Raw genomic sequence first — 22,697 nt, forward strand, 5'->3', positions numbered from 1 at the left:
TTCTAATACTTATCTTTTATGATGCTTAGCAGCATAAGTGCCAAAAATAAAACCATAAATCTGTTTCCCACATGAAATAATAACATTTAGAATTTTTTTCTTGATATTCACCATTATATCCTCAGCCCCTACCTAACACAGCAAAAGAGCTCAAAATATATTTATTTTCAAATTAATTGATGGGTGGAATCCCCTTTTGGTATTCTTCAGCTGGTATTTTATTATTATATAATAAACTATCAGAAAAAATTAGTATAGTTTACTTATTATTTTAACTCCCATTAATAAAGAGTGGTACTTTTCAAAAAATCTCAAGGAAAACAACCATTCTATTTTCATAGAAAAGTAGTGAATATCAGCTCCTAAGATATCTGCTTTGGGAGCTACACAGATGAGCAGGAAAACATGGAAATGGCCTTCAAGATGTCTAATAATGTTCTGTAATTGATTTGGGGTTTATTCTATTTCTTTCCACATCAAAGGTTTCTACTAGCTTATACAATGAGTGAATTCCAGCAAAGTTGGCAAATTCCTGTGAAGCAAATCCCATTTTCCCACCGACTTTCATTATTAAATTGAAAATGCATTTTCTTTTCGTGAGGATTTGCAGTATTCTGTTGCATAGTACAGTAACTTATTCAGACATTATATCCCTTCAAATGAGTAAGGAGAAAAGGAGGAAAGATAGGCATGATAGGAATTGTTAACACCCTATAAAAGTGCTGCCATTAAAGGAAGGATAGCTGTGGTTCACAAGTGCTCTTAGAATTTTAGCTTCAGTGCAGTAAAATGTGAGGCTCTAAGGAAAGGGTGAGCCAGACCTTTGATTTGAAATTCTGGAGTTTTCACAGGAGATAAATGATGTAGCACAGCTTACGGAACTCTGAGTTCCACAATTCTCATGTATGGAAAGAACACAATATGGGCTCTCCTAGGCGTACTGGGAGGATTAAATGAAATCTGTGTATATTGCCCAGTATAAGGTCTGGCAAAAAAGAAGCATCCATTCCAATAAATCTACTATTTATTATTATTATTATTATTATTAATATTATCCAAAGACTGAAATAGGAAGTCATAGTGAATTAACATATAAAGAACATGAAGAAGTGAGACTTCAGCTGGTTATGGGGAGGAAAATGAGAAATGGAGTAGATGTTTTGTTATTCAATTTTTTTAAAGAAAGGCGAAACAAAGTAGACTCATACCTTGACACTGTGTTTTCTGGATGTCTTTTGTTTTTTTGCACTTCTGGTGATTGAACCCAAGTCGTGTGTGTGCCAGGTGAGTGTTTCACCACTGAACTACTTCCCCAGACCTGTTTTAAATTTTATTTTATATTTTGTGAGGGTATCTTTCTGAGTTGCCCTTGCTGGCCTTGAACTTGTGATTCCCTTGCCTCAACCTCCTAGGTAGCTGAAATTACAAGCAAGGTCCACCATATCTACCTGACATTGTATTTCTTGATACTGTCATTTTTGTTACTAAGCCATTTTAATCAGAGGCAATAGGTGGGATAGATGCTCAGTCATATCTCCTATGTTACTCTGCACTCACATCATTTAATCTTCTCAACACTGATTCACTCACCAAACAAGTATTGAACTCATATGTACATTTGCTAAATAGTGTATAATCTAATATCCACAGGCAGTATTTCCCTAAAGGTATCTTGCTTAAGAAGATCTGCTTCTCAGCTAAAAATATCCTGCTCCCTGTCTTATCTCAAGCTCCATCTCTAACAGAGAAGTCAGAGAGGGGGAAAAAAAAATCCATTTGAGATCAAAAAGCCTTGCCTTCTGTATTACAACCTGTATCAGTTACTAGGGAGTGTATTGCGCTTACCTTTTACAGACAGCAAGTGCTTTATCAATAATTTTGCTGTACAACCTCATTTACAGGTCCCTAGCTGTCTTGATTTCAGGATTATTCAGGGCTACACATACTGTATGAAACCAGGGAAAGAGCAAATACCAGAGTAATGCTGTGGCTCTTAGGATTTAAGATGTCTTAACTGTCACCTTTACCTAAGTGCGCCCCAGAAGGTACTAAATGATGCCATGTGAGAGTTTCCCAATGTTGACCACAATACTCACAAGATAATTATATTATATTTTATTTTTTTAAATATAAATCCTAATCACAAGTTTTATCATGCTGACCTGTATTGTGTATATGCAACCAAGGGATGGGGAGAAGATTGACATAGTAGGTTATATTTCTGCAAGACATTTGATCACATTTGCTACATGCAATGACTTTGAAAACTGCTCATGTGTTTCCTCACCCTCTCCTCAGTGGGAGGAGTATACTTCTTTCCCCTTTGATACCAGCCTTGGCCATGTAATTTGAAAGGAAGAGCTTTTCAGTCAGTTTCTATTTTGGTCAAGTACAGTCAGAATAAAAATAGGGGAAAAGATGATCTTTAAAATATTTTATACTGAACAATTAGAATATCATTAGCTTATTCTCGAGAGGAGTAAAAGGTAAGCATTTAGTATTTATTATTGGATCATCATTGGTCACCATCTGCACCACTTGGAACTTTAGTTTATTCTGGTTACCCAGTAAAAAGTATTCCATGAGTAATAAATAGATAGTGAATCTATTACACAGATACTCGCTCACTGTGAGTTTTAATTGTTTTAAACACTTTTTGTATATTTTTTCCATTTTCATGTTTTTTTTTTTTTTTTATAGCTTTATAACAAAAGAAAAGCCAGGGATCAGAAATCCTCAGAAGCTAATTTGTACAGGCAGGCTTTAGTCACCCCTTTTGTTCATATCTTAATACAGATGGTCTATCACTTACGATGATTCCATTTGTGGTTTTTTTTTTCAATTTAGGAAGGCGTGAAAGTGCTATGCGTTCAGTAAAAATGGTACTTCCAATTTTGAATTTTGATCTTTTTCAGGGCTAGTGAAACGTGGAATGATATTCTCTGGCAATGCTGGGCTTTAGGTAGTGGGCTACAGCTCTCTGGCATGTAATGACATGAGTAAATATTCAAGACGACAGCATACTGTGCTGCTAAGCCAAGATGTTTGGTGCTTTACATGAATGTGTTCTCAACTTAATAGTATTTTCAACTTACAATGGATTTACCAGTAGATAGCCATGAGATTCATCAGAACATGGGAACATTTGTATCTCCCTCTTCTGTTGTGTTTTTCTTTACAGAAGCTGCTGCATTCAGACAGCTTCTCACATTTAGGGTCATCAAGTCTAGTCTAGTTTGCAATTAGTGATTGATTGATTGATTTTCATTTGGTTTTCTCATTATGATGCCATTATCAATGTGAGGTTCTTAATGACTTGATAATCAGGGCAGAGGTAGGGATGGAGAGATTTAATGGAGACAGTTAACTGCATGTGATAAGGAGTCCTGTGCTCTTGACCACACATTTTGCCTGCCTGTCTCACTGTATGGATATAAATTTCATCAGACCAGCATGTCCTTAGATTATTTTCATCTCCTTGAGGCATTCACTCACTATTTATGCTTGGAGCCCCAACAGCTCTGTAAATTGACCAACATTTTTATGTTGAAATTTAAATGCATTTTAACACTGTTTAACATTTATTTTATTCATAGGCATAGCTTACAATATTCTGGAATAATGAATGGAGCTTCTTAAAGAATGAATTGAAAGAAACATGTCGAATGAGAGAAAAACCTCGCATTCATATATTAAGTCTGAAAAGGAGTGTGTTACTTCATTGAAAGAAAAAAATGTGTTACACTTTCCTGTAGATTTACAGTATCTGAAACTTGAATTCTAGCCCATTTTTATTCTCCATTGACACATATAATCCAGGAAGAGAGAACTCAGCCTAGAATGAGACCTCCTTGAAGGCAGGCATCCTGCATTGTTCATTGTCCCTGGGGGTAACTCCTTTGGCAAACGATAAGAACTTGATGTGTATTTGAGGAATCTGCATGAATGGAAAAAACTGACACTATCCCCGAATGGTACAAAAATATGTGCTTGGAGAATGTTTAGCATTTTTCTTGACACATTTAATTAAATTTTTATTCAAACTATTTTCATGTAAGAAATATTTTATTGCATTATAGAAAAATCCTATTTGCCTTATTTCCTCATAATCATTGTATTAATAACCATACCCAATCTTAAGTCAAATATACTTCAATTTAGAAACAATATGTACAATAATATTTGCGTATGGGAAATCATAATGATACTTTTTTGGAGCAGTCTTGAAATTCTTGGCTTTAGAAAAACAAAATAACATTTAAAACCCCTTAGCAAGATAATATCAGGTAAATTAGTGGAAATATACTGCTTGATGTTATTGTGAAATCTTTCACCAATTAAATAGGAGGGTTGAATACTTACACAAGGAATATGTAACTTAGACTTAGTCAATCCTAGTTACCATACAGTCTAATTCTAGATTCTACCTGAATATTTGATCATTTTTCTCTTTTGCTCCATAAATTCTATGCATAATATTATTCTGTGTAAACCCAGAAAATAGCATTGCCTTTCAATCCAGCAAACATTATGAAGAGTTCAAATTGTAGAGACCTAGAACCTGCAGATAACTGTATAAACTGTGCCTACCTGGGCAAGTTACTTTATGCAATTGAACCTCAGAATAAGCCTGTTCTCTCTATATTGCATCTTACTTTCAAATCATGAGAACTAATGTGAGCAAACAGGTGGAATAAAATGGCTATGTTTTAAACACTTATGTATACTCAAGACTTTGTACCTCTCAAACATGAGTTTCCTAGCCTTACATAAGAATGATAATACCTCCCTATCTCCAAAGAGAAAGGAGAAGCTTCTGCAACATCAGCTTTGGAAGCTTCCAGCTCAAGTCTTGACATGCCTGGTTCTGAAATTCGTTTCTTTTATTTTCCCCTAAATTGTCTCTCCAGGAATCCTGTATATACAGGTGTAAAAAGTAATGCTTCTTTTAGAATTCTTCTAGGCGTCATGAAGGACATGCAATCTTCAATTCATGTAGTGTCTACAATTACTTTTAGATATAACTTGCACTTAACAGAAATAGAAAATCAATCCTCTGTCTTGTTCATACTTTTGGGGGAGTCTTCAGTTGTATAGTTTTCTGAGAGATCTTAGGCAAGAAGAAGCAAAGTTGCCACTAGAGAGAATCCCTGGTAGTTTTCTCCAAAACAGTGAATGTAGTTCAGATTTCCTGTGTGTGTATGTGTGTGCAAATGAACACATATGAATAGGTGTTCATGTGTACAAGTGGGATATTGGGGTGGGCAGGAGGGAGTAGAAATTTGCAAGTAGGAAAGTGGACTTCACTCTTTTGCAGGCAATGATTTTAAATGTGCTGAAACCCATCTGCCTGTTACTTATTAAAGTGAAGGGAAATCACAAAGCTTCCTTTGATTCTGCCACGTTTTCTTTTCACATTTTGCAGTCATTCCTTCTATAGCTTTTCAAAGAGTTTAGAGGAAAAATAGGAGGAAATAATGAAACAAAACAAAACCAAAAAAAAAAAAAAAAAAATTCTATGCCTGAGAAAGCTGTTAGAAAGACTAGCTCTCTGTAAACAGCTTGCACCACCACCTTTTACCAACATATTTCTCTTGATTCACACCAGCTGGTCGTTTCTAATTTCTCCTCAGTGTCTTGGAATAGCTATTTTCCTTGAAGCTAATCTCTCAGCCTTTACAGATGACTCCCTAGGTTTGGATTTCTCAAAGAAGGTGTGAGTTCCCCTCAACTGTCTGCCCTTCTCTGTCCTTCCTTGTCAAGTTCTTAACTCTTAAACAAACTTAGAATTTGCAGCTAACCTTTGAGTAGGAATGCTCCCAGTCTTGGGCTTTGCCTATGATTTTAGGTAACCTTTGGGGGTGAGAGGGATGACATAGTGGGGTGGATAAACTCGAATCCTTTATCATGCATCTAGGCACAAAAGGAGATTGGCTCTTAGGTACCACTGATCTGGTGGGACTCTGGGTTGTCTCTGCCTGAGCTGTCACAACCATTTTTAAAGACTATTTGACTTTGCATCCATCCATTTCAGATGCAAACTCTATAGACAAAGAGCACATTTATCACCTATAATTGCATTTAATCTTTGCAAGGACCTGCCTGATAGGTAATCTCATTTCTTCTTTAAAAACAATTTAAAAGAGACTCTGGAAGTTGAAAAAAATTGCTAATAGCACACAGTTTTTAGGAATCAGACTTGAAATGTGGTAGTGTCAGGCTCAAAGGCCAAATGTTCTCCCCACTTTCAAGCTCTAATGGCCAGGCTCAGCCTACACTAAAGGATAGTGCCCAATTTGCTATAGCATTAAGTTTGCTTGTTCAATGGTGTGCTCCATCTTTGAGTCTCCTAGATTGAGATTTAGAGCCATGTTTTCTTTTGTGTTCCCTATATTATTAGTAGGAAATTATGGTGAGAGAGAGAGAGAGAGAGAGAGAGAGAGAGAGAGCGCGTTTGTATATGATCATGTATCACATGATGTCATTTCAGTCAACAGTCAATGATGTCAGTCAGTGTACATCAGTGGTCCTCCAAGATTATCTAGAGCTGAAAAATTCCTCTTGACTAATGATATAATAGCCCCTGTAATGTTCTAGTGCATTTTTTTGTTGATGCTGATGTAATGGAACCTATGTTGCTGCCAGTCCTATGCAAGCATAAGACATGTAATTAATTACAGTGTTTATATTGACAATGATAAAAATGACAATGCTAAAGGTTTGCGCATTTACTACACTATGCTTTTTATCATTACTTCAGAATATACTCCTACTTATTAAAAAAAGTTTGCTGTAAAATAGCATTTCCTGTTACATAGGCAGCAACTCGTACATGTTAGGCTTATCACATTTCTTGAGGCAATCAAGAAACTACTTCAAGCGATTGACCTATACTATCAATACACATGTGGGTATGCTATATGAAGTTTGCAGGACAAAATTGCCTAAGGACACATTGCTCGGCACATCTTCATTGTAAAGTGATGAGGGACTTTAATAAATATATACTATTCCATGTAAACATATTTAGTTTTTACTTTAATTTTTGTGTTCACATTACTGACACATATCCTTGGACTTGTAAAACCTTGTTTAGTAAATGAGCAAACCAGAACTGTGCCTGGCACCTTGCTTCTATTTCTTTTGAACTTATTAATAGCAATATCTTTTCAAATATAAATGATTTGCAACCATTTAATTTAATTCTTAAAACAACCTAATAAGTCAGTCACCAATATTATTCCTGCTTTGAAAAGGGAAATAAGTGAAAGATTAAATCATTTGGGTAAGGTGATATAGCTCAAAAATCAATAAAGTTAGTATTTAAAACCATTGTGCTGTGTGTCAAAAGAACAATGTCACCTTCCTAGTGTTTAGAAAGGAACACCTGAGCACCCTTAAAATAGAGATTTATTTTTTTTGTTAAAAGTATCTTAATCTAAAGCCAGCAAGAAGTACATATTCCCTGACAACATTCAAACACTATAATTTGGCTCCTGTCTATCCCTTTAATTCACTTCCTGTCACTCCATACTTCTCAACTGAGTGTTACAAAATTTACTGGGCATTCATGTGCTTAGAAATGGTGGCATCACGTGTTTTCTACCACAATGCCCAATGAAGAGACAAGCAATGCCCTTCAAGCCTCCATTATTTTCTTCTGTAGGAGGAGATAATTGGTAATTTGCCCAAAGACACGTAAGTCATACATAGAGAAGCTGGAAGTAACACTGTTCTGCCTGATCTCAGAGCATGTGTCCTCTTCCATTAAGCCATGCCGTTTACATCCGCTCTGCACTTCTGTCTACTTAGAGCTTTCTTTCACAGGCTTTGGTAAATTAACTCCCATCCTTGATTGACACTGTCCTTGAGTCTTTCCCTCTTTGTTCTCACCCACTTCTTATATTGCTCCATAGGAAGTCTTTGATATTTAGCCTCTGGGCTCCACGATATCATCCCATAAAATAATTTCGCTCAACATAGCACAGAATAAGTTTTCCACTTATTGTTCTACCATCCTCATTAGATTTAAGAGGTATGAGAAAAGGTGTTATGTCCCAGTTATATTTATATTTTCCAAGTCATCCATACAGAAAATAGAATATACATTCATTCAAAAAATTAAAACCTTCTGTTTAATATTTTATATATTTGAATAGACTCAAGTCTCAGGCAAAGGTACCGAGGGATTATTTGGTGGTCATGTGAGCAACTAGGTTTTGATGATGCAGAGAATAATTATTGAATAAAATCTCCCTATCATTTTGACATAAAATTGAATAGCACTCACCTATTCAGAATTCCAAACTCAACCAAAGAAGGATAAAACACATCCATGAATGTTTAGCTTGTCAAATACCTAGCATCTAAATGGATGAAAACCCATTTTGGTACTGCCTTGTTTGTTCTCATTTGTTCTTTCTTGCAGTCCACTCAGACCCTGAATATCAGCAGCAAGTTACTCTTTGTACTGAAGCACAGTAGAAAAGCTTCTATTCTTTGGAATTTTATGTTCTAGACTTCTACTCTTCTTTTGGATTTCATATTCTAGGCTTTTACTCTTCTATTCCTTTGCATTTCATGTTCTAGTATTTGAGGCCATGAAGTAAGAAAATTAAAAAAAAAAGATGAGACAGTAATATGATCTATAAGGACTGGGTTATTAGTTTGGAATGTGTGGAAAATCTTGTCTGAAATCTTGTCTGAAATCAAAATAAATTTGATAAAAAAATTTGAAAATTATTTGAAATCAAAATAAATTTCACCTTCTTATGCTAAGGTTAGAATGATTACCAACCATGGAGAGGGGAATTAATGCATGTGACTTCAAAAGGCAAATAGAGAAGCAGAAAAAAACCCAGGATAGCTGGATAGGTGTGAGCTAGGAGGTAAGTTGTATGAGTAGAACTGGAGTGTAAGATTAGGGTCAGGTATCATCAGTCCTCCTGGGTCAGGATATGGAACTTAGTTTATTTGCTAAATGTGATAGATAGGTACCAAATAGTTGTCTAGCTTGGAGCCATAACATGGTTCTTTCTTTAAAATTTCAAAAATGATCACTCAGGTTGTAGTGTGTAGAATGAATATGAGTGAGATAAAAATAGAGAAATAAAACATTTAAGTAATTCTTATGAAGGCCAGGGAAGATAAGATATTTTGCTGTTTTGAGAGTGTAGGTAGGTGGAGATGAGAAAACAGGATAACTTAGGGATACTTTTAGAGGCTAAGTCAATACTACTTACAATTTGAACATGTATTTGTGAGAAGGGGTCAAGAGGACTGCTAGATTTTTGCTTTGCATTATTGGGTAGATAGTATTACTGCTTTAAAGAAGTACAGAATTTATGTAGAGAAGTGAACTCAGGGATTCAGAGTTCTACCTAGGTTATGCTAACATTGAGGCTTCTTTTGAATGTTCATGTGAACATCTCAAGCAAAATTTTGGATATAAGAGTTTTGGAATCTAGGAGAAGGTCATGCTTTGAACATATGGATCTTTGAATCATGGATTCTGAGATAAGATAGAATAAGGTCTTTTAAGGAAATGTGTAAATAGAGAAGTTTGAGGACACTGCTGGAAAGGACTCCAACCTTTTGTGTTCTGCAAAAGAAAGGATTGTTTCATCAGAGGAGAGACTAAGAGTATGAGAGATAATTGAATCAGAAAATAATGGAAAGTAAAATGTTCTAGAAATAAAAAAAATATGTACTTCAAGGAGAATATGACTGTTTCACTTGTTTTTCATTATTTTAATTTAGATCATTTTGGGTCAAAGAGAGAGTTGTTTGAAGACACTCTTTGAAGAAATCTTAACTTCCAAAAAAATGGAAGAAAAAAGACTATTAGTTACATTTCTAGGTCACCTCTCTGGAAATTTCACCAGATAGTTGAAACCATCTTTTAAGTCTGCACATGAATAAAATGAGGACCAAAGATGAATGCAATTTGTTTAATTGTTTATTTTTCTTGTGGATTATGAAATAGTTATTTAAAAACAGTATTACATTATGAAATCACAGAATATTTTTGTTTCAGTTTCAACTTATGTGATTTGTGTTCATTTTAAATGGTACAAATTTAATGAAGTTACTTTTGAGTTCCATATCTTCCAAATTTTTCTTATTACTAGTTTTGCTGCTATTATTATTTTTATGATTTCATTTTGCACGTATTTCTCCTGTCACTAAGATCTAGCGTCCTAAAACCCGATCTGCAATTCTTCAAGGATGAAAAAAGACAGGGAAGAGAACATCTCTTAGGGTGTCCTGTATGGCATCTCCTGGCTAAGAAGTTGCTATTGAGTTCACACTGTTTACTGGTTACATCAGGTCCAGAAAGCTGTTAAGGATTTAAGGAGCTTCTGTTTTATGCCCTTCACAGAGATAAGACAGTCCCTTAACACAGTTCTTCCTAGCAAGGCTGTAAACTCTGGCCCTGGCAAGGAGCACACATATTTAGAAGCTAATTCAGGTCAGTGATAAGAACCTAAATGTGCAAATAAGTATGAGATGGGTCAAGGAACCACAGTATGGCTCACTGGGTGATGATTCATTCATGTCAATATGCAGCATTTGACATGAAAAAGGTAAAAGGAGATAAGAATTAGAAGTATTATTTTTGTTATATTCTCCATTTCCATAAAATCATCTATGTACTATCTGAGAAATATAGTCCAAAGACTGACTTGTAGTTTTCTCTTTGATATTTATTAGTTGTGATCTGTTAAAATGGATGACGTGGAGGTATGCTAAGACTGGAATGCAGATGAAAGTTTGAGTTTGGGAGGAGGGTCGTCCTTTGTGAGCAAAACCTTTCTAAATTGAATCCTTGTCTCATCACTTTAAGCCGATGGTCTCTTGGACAAACTTATTAAACTCTTTGAGTCTCCATTTCTTATCTATGCAATGTGAAAATAACGCTTTATCCCTGGCAATGGCACATATTCAGTTAGTGACAGCTATTTACGATATTGTTTCACGTCTTTCTAGAAATTGCTAGACCTTCACCCTTTTCTGTAACTTTATGTGTGTCAGGAGAGTCAGATCTATTTGCATAGCACATCATTTTCAGATTATAGTAGGGCTTGATATTTAGCTTTTAGGTATTATAGTCAATTACAAATGATTTATTAGCTCCTAGGAAGGTGCAATATAAATAATAAACTTGAAGGTTATGGATAAATTATGTTTTTAATTGGAAGGCCAATAAATTATAATGTCATGTTATGAAATAAGTGGCTGGGTTCTTCAAACATCAGAGTAAAAGTCACCTGATGAAAATTTACCCAATGATGGCATAAATAAAATTTAGCTGTCAATAAAATCTGTTTAGTAGGAGAAATCAAATCTAATTTATTTTGAATTTTGAATTATATCTACAGATAAGTAGATAAGTCTGGAATATCCAGAAATCTTTTTTTTTTTCTTTTTCTTTTTTTAAATTAGGTAACGATAATCTTTTTTCCTATTCAAGGTAAGGACGCCATATTTTGTTTGCAAATATTTCCCAAATGGAAATGTGAAGCCTAATTCTAATTAGAAATGAGTTTAATTGTTCTAACAAATTGAACTTTTTTAATACAGCCTCATCTTTCTGTATTCGATACTGACATCTGTGTTGATACACAAATCTAAAGAGCATTCAATATTTGATAAATAGCATCACCTCTAGGAACTGGGAAACTTGGAATCAGAAGAAGAGAAAAGTGTCTCAGCCCCATAAGCCTTTGTTGATTTCTTCATCTTACTTGGCTTTCTTTTTCCTAAAGGATGTGTCCACACAGGAAAACTCCATGTATTAGTATAATGACTAAATTTACTAGTGCTTACTAAATAACTGGCATGATGATGAACAGTTTTCATTGATGATCTCATTTGTTCTTCACAACTAGCCCCATGAGATCTGAATGGGCATCCTTCCATTTTCAGCTGATCGTGCTGAATAACAGAGAGGTTGATAATGTCGCACAGCAGACAAACATGAAGCACAAGCAGTCTACTGTAGCTATACCTTAGTTCAGTACTTTCTCTTTTCCATGAAAATCTCCCAGGGCTGAAAATCTTTTGAAGATGATGGTCTTTGGACATTTGAGGTTTTTTTTTTCTCAGTTATGACTGTCAAAATAGAAATTACCAGTTAGACACACTTCATTTTTTATTCAAGCTTAAGTATTTGCTATTATCTTAGATTTTTTATTTTGCACCTTACATTTTAATATTTCTTATATGTTATAATTTACTAACACTAACATTTAGGAGATATATTTGCAATTTTTAGACATGTAAAAATGTAGGGCCTCCATTTCTATATAATGTCGAGTAAAACAAAACAAGAAGATACACATATCTTAGGCATTGAGGGATTCCAACAGGGAGTGGAATGCAGGGGCTTCTCATTAATATCTAACTGTGAAGAGTGAATACTTGAGATTTTTCTGGTATTCTTTCTCCAGAATTAACTACTTTAATTCTGAAATGACTGGAAATTTCATAGAAATCATATGTACTGTAAAATGGGTCCCATTTGGGATAACAGTAATTAATTCATTTCTCATCAACTCGTCCATAGTTACTGAGGCATTAGATAGATTAGGAATCTGCAGGATATACACTCAATGAAATAATTTTACGTACAATTTGGGGATTTGAAAAAAATTCATTACTTTATCTTGATCACTCAACATGAGGTGTTGTGGTTTGTCAGGGCATCAATGAAATACTGAATAGTACCATTTATCTCTCTTAAAGCAATTTAATTCCATTAAATTTAATAATATTTAGTACTTATAGGGTATCATCTCCTTTCAAATGGAAGCATTAACTGCTGTAATTAATCTTCCCAGTGCTTCTGCAGGCTAAAAATATAAATAGAAACAAAGAAAGCAATTAAGAACAGGTGTGCCCTTGATGGAAGAATGAAACACAATTAGATATTTAGCTTCTGACTGAGGATTCCTGGGTTCAGTTGCTCTCTATAAAAAGTATTTTCTTTTTTTTTTTGGTTGTTGTTCATTTAGGGAGGTGAACAGTTCACTTCATAGATATTTAAGTTTATTCCTAATGCCTGATCACTTTGGAAACCATGTCCATTTCTCTTTATAGATATTGTGAATAAATCTCATTCATTAGCTATGATTTGGAAATAGATGATATTTGGGAGCAAATTTATATATTGCACTGCTTTAATTTTTTTATTCTTTAAAAATATTAACTACAAATTGCTGGAACCCCTTTGGTGCCTGCAGATTTTCCAGGGTCTGAGGAAAGTGAGAAGGAAGGAACAGACAGTACCCAGATTATACCTCTGATTACCAATGTTCCACTTGAGGACTCCTCATCTCTTTAGCGAGCTGTATATCAAATTTGTCAATCTGATTTTTTTCCCGTGAAAAACAAACCTGAGTATTTCCTAGCAATTTTCCTTTAGTGTTTATTTTTCTGTCCTTATGAACAAATCCACACTCCGTCTAGTGGCACAAAACATGCTGCACTCCTCTCTCGTTATTTATCCCCAAGTTTTTCTTAACTGTGTAGGTCCAGGTTTCAAAGTTTCATATATATAAGGGCATCAGTTAAAAGTACACTTGAAAGGCACTGTTTTATAGAACAGCAGCCAAACAGTTGTTATCAACCCTGTGGATACATTAAAATCACCTGGACTTGAAAAAGTCCACTCTGTGGGTCCCCAAGTATTGTAGAAATTTGGTGACTGGGTATCAGTATTTTACATAATCCTCTGGAAATCTGTATCAAAATTATAGAAACCTTGCAGTATAATAGAATAATGTAATCAAAGGTAAAATTTCCTAGCAGTTAAGAATAACCTATGAAATTAAAGAACTCTGAGATTCTTAACGTGTTCTCATATTTTGGGAGGGTTCCATATTCATTTAGAGTTATAACTGGACAGTGAAAGTGAGCAGGAAAGCAGGCCCTTAGAGCTAGCTGTTTTGTCTCTTTTGTCTTGCGAATTTAAGCTATGGACACTCTGCCTCTAGCATATTACATACAAAAAGTCAAAATCTACAGATGAACTATCTTCATTAAATACCAGTGCAGTAATGATTGAACATGCCTCTTTAGGAGAGAAGTCATTTATTATCACTCTGACTTCTCGCATCACTCTTTCTAGCCTCAAACATTCTCTCCATGTTGGGACCATGATAAAATTCCGACATCCAGAATATATAAAGAACTCAAAAAACTCAACACTCAAAAACTCAAATAACTTAAACCATAAATGGACAAATTTACTGAACAGGCACGGCACTTCTGCAAAGAAGAAGTACAAATAGCCAACAAAGTGTATGCAAAAAATGTTCAACATCTTTAGTCTTCAGAGAACCACAATTCGAACTATGTTGAGATTCCTTCACAGTTCAGTTAGAATGATGGTCATCAAGAATACAAATAACAATAAATGCTGGCAAGAGTGAGGGTGGGAAGAAACTATACACTGCTGGTGGGAATTAAATTAGAACAGCCACCATGAAAATCAGTATGGATGTTATTTAAAAACTAGAAATGTAACTATCACATGATACAGCAATACCACTCCTAGGTATTTATCCAAAAGAATCAAAATCAGTATACATTCTGTATTTATTTTTATTTTGAGACAGGTTCTCACTAAGTTGCTGAGGCTGGTCTTAAACTTGAGATCTTCCTGCCTCACCCTCCCAAGTTGCTGAGATAACAGGCATGCCCCACCACACCTATCTTAGAGCAAAAGACATTGAGTCACTAAGAGGTGATTTAGCTTTCTGGAGTATACAGGTAGTATGTGGACTTTGTACTTCTGATTCTAGAACTTGTGTTATGATGCTTCCCAACACATTTTCTGTCCCCTCCCTGCCCTAGGTGCTGGGGATTGAAGTCAGGGCCTCTTGCATGCTAGAGAAGTGCTCTGTCACTGAACTATACCCAGACCCCTTATCTTATCCTTTTAAGATCTACTATAAAGCCTTATACTTATGTAAATTCATCACAGACACTCACTTCTCCAGGAAACAATGATCAATACTGTATTCTATACAGACAAAAAATGCACCTATTAAGATTTATATAGCATGCATTGTTTATTGTCTTTTATCTTAAGAATCAAACCACCTAGTGGAGGAGGATATATATTCCTTACCTTACATGTTTTTAATCCTTAAGTGACTGACATATACTAGATGCTCAAAAAATGCTAATAAAGAAACTAAGAAAAGTTAAATGGTGAACTCACAGGAAATAGACATTAAAAAGTAATGTAATTATGAAATGTAAGTTTTCTTCCTTTTTCTTCCGTCAACTGAAGACATCCTGGTGAAGATGGGGATGCAGATGAGGAAGTCGAAATATATAATCATTCTTATTAGTATTACTAAATTCCAGAAGCAGTTCTAGATATATATTTTTACTTATGTGCTATTGCTATTCATCATTTCCAAATTCCTCTACTTGGAGTTTGCCTACATAAAGCCACATTTGGACCTAATGGAAATTTAATGAAAATATATTGGTTAATTTATTTCATATAAAATAATATGATGGCTTTATTTTTCTAGTTATGCATCATATGAAAATATCTTAAAGCCTACTGATGCATTCAAAATAGCATAACTATATCCAACTTTTAAATTTATCATGCTAGTTTGAAGCAGATAGACTGTAACTGCTCAACTCTTGATTCTTGCAAAGTTCACTTGCAGCATATTGGAGCATTCTCATTCATAATGTCATCCAATGCTCAGTCCTTATGTAACCCTCCCTCCCCCTCTGATAAAAAGCAGCCTTCACCATTTTTTTTTTGCAAAAGATGACTACATAGTGTTATAGTGGTTTTAAAATTTTCAAAATATTTGCAGCAGACGACCCTCTCCACTGTTCCCTGTCTGTTGGCTTTGGATTTGGCATAGAATCTATCTTTGGAATCATGTCCTGCAGTTGTAATTATTGCACCAGAAGCCATGGCTTACATTTTTATCCCAGAAAAGCTTCAGGTGACAATCAGACCTAAATTCTCTGGTGATTTTAGAGCTCGTGGTCATCAGATAATTCTGCAAGCGTGTCTTGAATACCAACAATATAATAAGACTAGTGCTCAGTGCCAGGATTACAAAAACGAGTGGGATAAGGTCAGGGGTTCAAATTCACTTTGGGTGTGGAGAAGAGATGTAGTATTCATAAAGAACTAATAACTTCAGTTTCCATCAATTAATTGCTATATACCAGACACCTGCATTTCAGAATTTTGTAATCTGACATTATATTATCCCATCTGAAAAATTATAACAGAGAAAAATTAATTATTTAATGTCTATGTGTCAAATCGAATGTGGTTAATATACAACCTATGTTCTTAAGTAGGGTACATTATTTCACCATAAAAAATTTTTAAAAAAATTTCTTTACTGAGTTCAAGTTCAGATCTAACATTAAAATCTTTTTATTTCTATTTCTCAACGTATACTAACCAGTATATGGGCAGGATCTGGGAGTTTTTTGTCATAAGCTGAATTCATTTTGAGAGAAAAGTAAGAGTTGTTTAAGTTCCCAAATACATTCCATACTTTTCCTCAAAACCTCTCAGACAGGTTTGTCCCCATGTGCCATATGCTGGCTGGGGGTTTTGGTTCTTAGCGTTCAGGTCTTCGTGTTTTAGAGGTCTGGGTGGGCTGTGTGATTTTGGCTCATCTGGGAACCACTCATTGCTTATGCAAGGGATGGTGCAAGGCAACTTCATTCCTTTTAGGAGTTGTCTCCTTAGTCTCTGCCCTTTGCTGTCACCATGCAAACCCACTCCTTTTATTCAATAAACTCGATAATCTGCTCTGACATAAGCAATGCCACTATGTCACTGTATCACTTATCACTATAATAACACTGTTTGGGATGCTAATTCCTCTCCCTATTCAGAGATCAACAAATTCATGTAATTTTAAATCATTCTCTCTATGCCTTTTAAAATTAATGCAAGCATCTCTCTTTTGGAGACATGTAGTAGATCACAAGAGACCTGATAGTAGGAGAACATTTCCTGCAAACAGGAGAGAAAATACCACCTCCAACAACAAAATACTTGCATGTGGAAATAACTAGTTTATCCCAATAAATACTATCTTAAAGCTTGCCATACTTGTCCGTTTGTCTTGCTGCCACACTAAGTAAGCCACATTTCTATCCTTGCTTATCTGCTTTATTTCACCATAAAAATTTTTTTAAAAAATTTCTTTACTGAGTTCAAGATCACATTGCATCAGTTTTCCACACTGCAGTCTGAATGATGTTGCAAAAGCATGCATCTGGATATGGTACTTTCCTGATCTTGATCGATCCTTTATTAGTTTCTCCCAGTTCCCATGGGTAAAAGTCCAGTACCCTTAATATATCTATATGATGCCCACAAGCAGACCATTGCAGGTATATTTGGCCTTTCCTCTTGTCACTCCTCATCTTCTGTCTCCTGACCTTGTTGGACACCTTTTGATTTCTTGAAGTTATTCAGCTACTATTTGTTGCCTTAGTTCCAATCAATGGAGTTGATTGAAAAGAGAAAGAGCTTTGAACTGAATCTAAATTTAAATTTGGCTGTATAATTTCTCTTACATTTTCTTTCCATACATTTAAAATAGATATGAGATGGTTTCTCTCTAGGGGTTATTATGAATGAGAAGGAAGACAACAGATTATTTAGCAAATAGATCACAACCTTGGTTACCCCCGGGAGCTTCTCAGAAATGCAGAACCTCAAACCCTGTCCTGGATTTGCTGAATCAAAATGGTATTTTAACAAGAATCCTGGGGAGATACAGTTATACCTCAAAGTGTGGAAGGGTAAAGCTAAAGATTGTGATCGGCTTTTGCTGAAGCTGGTTATACTAACTATTTTGTTTTCTCTCTTGGAATTCAAATCAGGTCATCCAGGCCAATCAAATATATATACACTAAGAGCAAGCAGGAAACAACTCTGATTTATATATTTTATCCCCAGGGTTTAGAATAGTCCTTTTAATAACTACTTTACTAAAATAATAAATGAGTCATGGGACTCAGAAAATGTCATGGTGCAATTTCTACCCTCCTTAATGTACTATTATAACCTACGTCTGATAGCACAAGGTCATTACATGGGAGTGGAACAGTATTCCAGTACATTATCTAGATATCAAAATTCAGAGCTAGGGTGTGGCTCAGTGGGAGAGCACTTACTTAGCATGTAAGAAGACCTAGGATTGATCCCTTGTGTCACGAACAAGATAATTCATATAACTTCAAATTAGTTTTTCTGCAGGGCTCAAATATGCTCTCTTTTGGAGCATCTATTGGAAGAAGCAAATGCACATACCTCTAACACTTTTTAGAGAACATTAACCCTACAACTTTGAATTGAATTTTTAATAATGCTTATTTTTTTAAGCATGATCTCTCATGGGTCCCTGAGTACTCTTTTCCTAAATTAATAATATGTCATAGAGATGTTTTATACTTTTTCCTTATTATACCTCACCAGTTATATAGCTCTTGATTAGATACATGCACATGTGTGTGTGTGTTCATGCAAATGTCTGTTTATTTTTTTAGCAGAAATTTCAGCATTACACCTTTCACATTAGATTGTCCATAAATACATCCTATAATGGTAGGTAACATCTTTGTTTAATATTTACCACTATGAATGTAGGCAAAAGGCCTTAAAATTTTTCTAATGAAACTAAGTGGCCTTATGAGACTTTTCCTAATAAGAGTATTTCTAATGGACAGAAAAAGTAGCTCCACAGTGTAAAGACAACCCAATATAGTATACACTTCACTCAGTCATCATGCCCTGAAGCTAGGGCATTCCTAATGCGTGTTTAAAAACTGTCCTCATTACTTCAACTTTTTATTTTAAATGAGATTTTATTAATATATGTTTATGTCTCACAATTTCAGATTGGTAGAATAAATTCCCAGAAAATGCAAAAGTATGTGTTATCTTTGATATGACCAACAGTGAACTAGTTGAATTTGATGATATGACTACATGTGCATGTAGCTGTTCTGGCCCTGATGGAAGCATGGCAGGCTCTTGTGAAAGCTTGCATTTCCTCTCTTGGCCACTCAAGCTATGTAATAAAGGATAACATCAGGAATTTCATTGGGGTGTCATTTAGGGCCTTTTTTTTTTTTTTTTTTGTTGCAAACAAATGCTTAGAGACCACTTTCCTTAACAAGATAAAATCATAGCTGGAATCCTTAAGGGTCAGTGGAGAAAGGCATGATACAGTACAAACTCTTATTTTAGTTGTTATTTTAAACCTGAACATTATTTTATCTAGATCCAAAAAAGGGTTTATGGTGTATTTTTGTGGAATAAAAAGTCCACACAGTTCTTAACAGATACTCTAAGTCCAAAGCAAGTGTCTCCTAAGGTTTGTGAATGATGAATTCAGAATTTCAAAGGTCAAGACAGGGTTGTAAACTTAGTCTTTTTGGCATAAAAGAAATAAGCTGGTTTCAAATATTTTTCAAGGGTGCATTGAGAAATGGGACATCTAGTTGTAGTGAAGCAAAGGTCGGTGACTTAATGTGCTAATTACAAATCATTCTTATCCTGTTTTCATATTAGGATGCATCTTTCAGAATAACTTGCATCAAAGGGTAAACATATTTGAATATAATAAAATTATATTTCTCATTTTAAAATATATGTGTGCATGTACATGCTTGTGTGTGTGCACATGTGTGTGTTTTCTAATTTTAGCTAATTTATACAGGAAATTCCTAGCAATCATTCTGCATTAATTTGACTTTTACCTATAACTCTTCACACTATTTTTTTAATTTTGTTTTACACATTTCTCTTGCTCTTGGCATGCATAATATAAATTTAAGTAAGCAGTTGTGTTTAAGCAGTCCTTTATAATCACCACTGTAATTACAAACTGATTAACGATCAACCTTCTTTTAAATGCTATCCTTGGCACATACTGTTGAAGAACCAAGTCATAGAAGAAAAGGCTTGGCATATATTAAACTGACCTACAATTACTAAATGTTGACTTTTGACTGAGTCATGTAATTTGTATAGATTTATATGTATCAATCGGTTGGTCGACTAATTGATTCCTCTCTCATTAAAAATAGAGCATGTTTTTTAATCCCCCTTTGTAGATGTGTTAGAAATCCCTACTGATAAACTCAGCAGGATGGGTTTCTTTCCGAGAATCCCTGAACCATGCTGGAGAACAGTTCCTTTTGAGGTAGTTAAGACTGAAAATACCCTAAACACTTTGCTTCCAGATCATTTTTGTTTTAGTCACATGATTCAGAGCATAAGTTCTAAACTCAGAATGGCTGGGCTGATATTAAAGCTACTAGATGAGTAACCTTAGCCCCTTTGTAGATATTAGGAAGCCAAGACTCAAGAAGCTTATATGAATTTATACTGAGAAAGAACATAAGACAGGGCTTGACCACATTTACAAATTGAAGAAACAAAACAAAACAAAATCCTATAAGCTTTTATTTTTAGTGTACTTCCTATTATTGCATCAAAATTCTCAAGGCTAGGTAACTTATAAATAAAATAGGTTCATTTAGCTTATAGTTCTGAAGGTTTAAGGTCATGGCTCTACCAAGTGTTTGTCTCTGGTCAGGGCCCCCTTGGCTATGTCATGGTGGATGGCATCCTGGTAGGAGTGTGTGTGAGAGGAAGAGACTATATGCAAGACAGGAAGCTGGAATACCACCAGGGAGGGGTCAGGCTTACTTTTATAATAGGGCACTCTCCTAAGAACTAACTCAGAAGTCTAGGAGAACTAACTAAATCCTTTCTAAGAGCAACACTCCCAATGACCTAAAATCTTCCTTTGACTACACCATGTTAAAGTCCCACCACTTCCATACCTCTAAACTGAGGGACAGTCTTCTAACACATGGACTCTGGGGAGACGGTCCATTTCCACACTATGGTGGCTCTGTTAAATAACTGTTTTGATGACCTAGTCAACATATTTATTTTTCTAAATATGTCAGGTAACATTTTTAGGCCCAAATTCTTAGGCCTATTAGGATACAGACAGGGAAAGTATACTTTGAACATGTTCAGGAGAGTTCTTGAATCACTTCCATGTCATCTCTATAATGCACTGCTATTTCCATTGGTGCATTAAAAAGGATGTTAAACCCCACCTTGACTGTGATGAGGTATATGGGTGTAAGGGCCAATATTAGAATCTAGAGTTGAGGCTACTCATTGCCTGAATTTGCAGCTTTTGTTTTGTTTGAGATGCAGGAGAAAGAACCCAGGGACTCCCACTGAGCTATATCCAATTCTTTTCATTGTATTTTGAGACAGGATCTCACTAAGTTGGTCAGACTGACACCACCGTTTATTGGTGATGAGTTCTGCTCCTTCTATGGTTGAAGATTGAACACTAGAGAAGCACGCCAAGCAAGCATATTAAGCAGGTTTTATTTAAAGGTAATAATACAGACTTCTCCCAGCAGGAAGAAGGGGGCCATGGCTGATGTTCTAAAGTCCCAAGAAGTGAGGGCACCCTACATCTTTTATAGGTTAAAGTCTCTTTTGTTCTCCAGTTCTCTCCCCGCTTACCTCTCCCTTTCTGCCTACAGTGACTAGGCCTGGTTTTGCATTAAGTGAGAAGCCATGGGCAGGGGGAGGGCCAAGGTGGTCCAGGCAGGTAAGGGCCCAGGGGGCATTAATTAGCAGCTCCTTGCTTGCAGTCCTTGATAAAGGCAGGTAAATTTGGTAATCAATGGACTCCGGAGATCCTTGACATTCCATTCTTCCAGGGGCAGTCTCCAACTTCCAGAGGCAGATGGCTTTATGGCCTCCATTTCCTCAATTTGACCGAATCCCCTATTTCTACACTAACTACCTGTCCTTAATTCTGACTTCAAGACTGGCCTTGAACATATGATCCACCTGCCTCTGGCTCTGGAGTTACAGGTTGGAATTACAGGTGTATGCTAACACAATCAGCTTGAACTTGCAGTTTTTGTGTCCATTGGAGTTGGACAACAGAAAGGAAGGAATGGAAGGGAGGAAGAGCACAGGAACAAAACCAATGCAGTTATCCAGTATAGTCAAGGACCAGAAAAGGCACAAACATTCTCATCTCTTGTCTTAGAGCTGACCAGCTTCTTTACAAAAGAGGAAGAACTACAAATAGAACATATGTAATGTGGCCTTACCATATGCATATGGTGTTCATGAAAATTGATTATCTCAAAAGCAAATACTCCTTATTTACATTAGTATATGAAAACTCACCACAGGGGAATATATACATTTAAAAATACAACTGGAACAAAACATAAAAATCAATGACAAGGCTTCGTAAATTAACCATAGTTGAGAACAAACTCAAGAAAATGGAAAACAAGCATGGGAGCAAAAATGGCAAAGTAAATTTAGCCAGTACACAAAATTGTATAATAGATTCCTTTAAATTTTTATTGATGTGGCCAAAAATTTGACTCTTAGTTTACTGTGTCCATTGTGAAGTACAAAAGGTGATTAATTGTGCATACCAGAGTACCTATATAGTACCCATATGATAACTAGCTCCTCTAGAGAAATTTGGTTATGGTGTTAGTGTTGGGAATACTTATTTTCACTTAAGCATTTTCTCTCTGCAATGAACCAGGCAGTGTAATGAGTAACACCTCAACTCCAGTCATGTAATATCACAGTGAGATGTTTC

At 35.4% G+C, this 22,697-nt stretch overlaps 1 protein-coding gene across 7 annotated transcripts in view; it reads left to right on the top strand.

The window, feature by feature from the left end:
• The window catches only part of CDH8 (cadherin 8), a 350,895-nt gene that overhangs the window by 75,087 nt on the left and 253,111 nt on the right, over positions 1 to 22,697 (top strand). The window lies entirely within an intron of this gene.

The sequence above is a fragment of the Sciurus vulgaris genome, assembly GCF_902686455.1.
Source record: "Sciurus vulgaris genome assembly, chromosome: 17".
NCBI classification, from domain to species: Eukaryota; Metazoa; Chordata; class Mammalia; order Rodentia; family Sciuridae; genus Sciurus; species Sciurus vulgaris.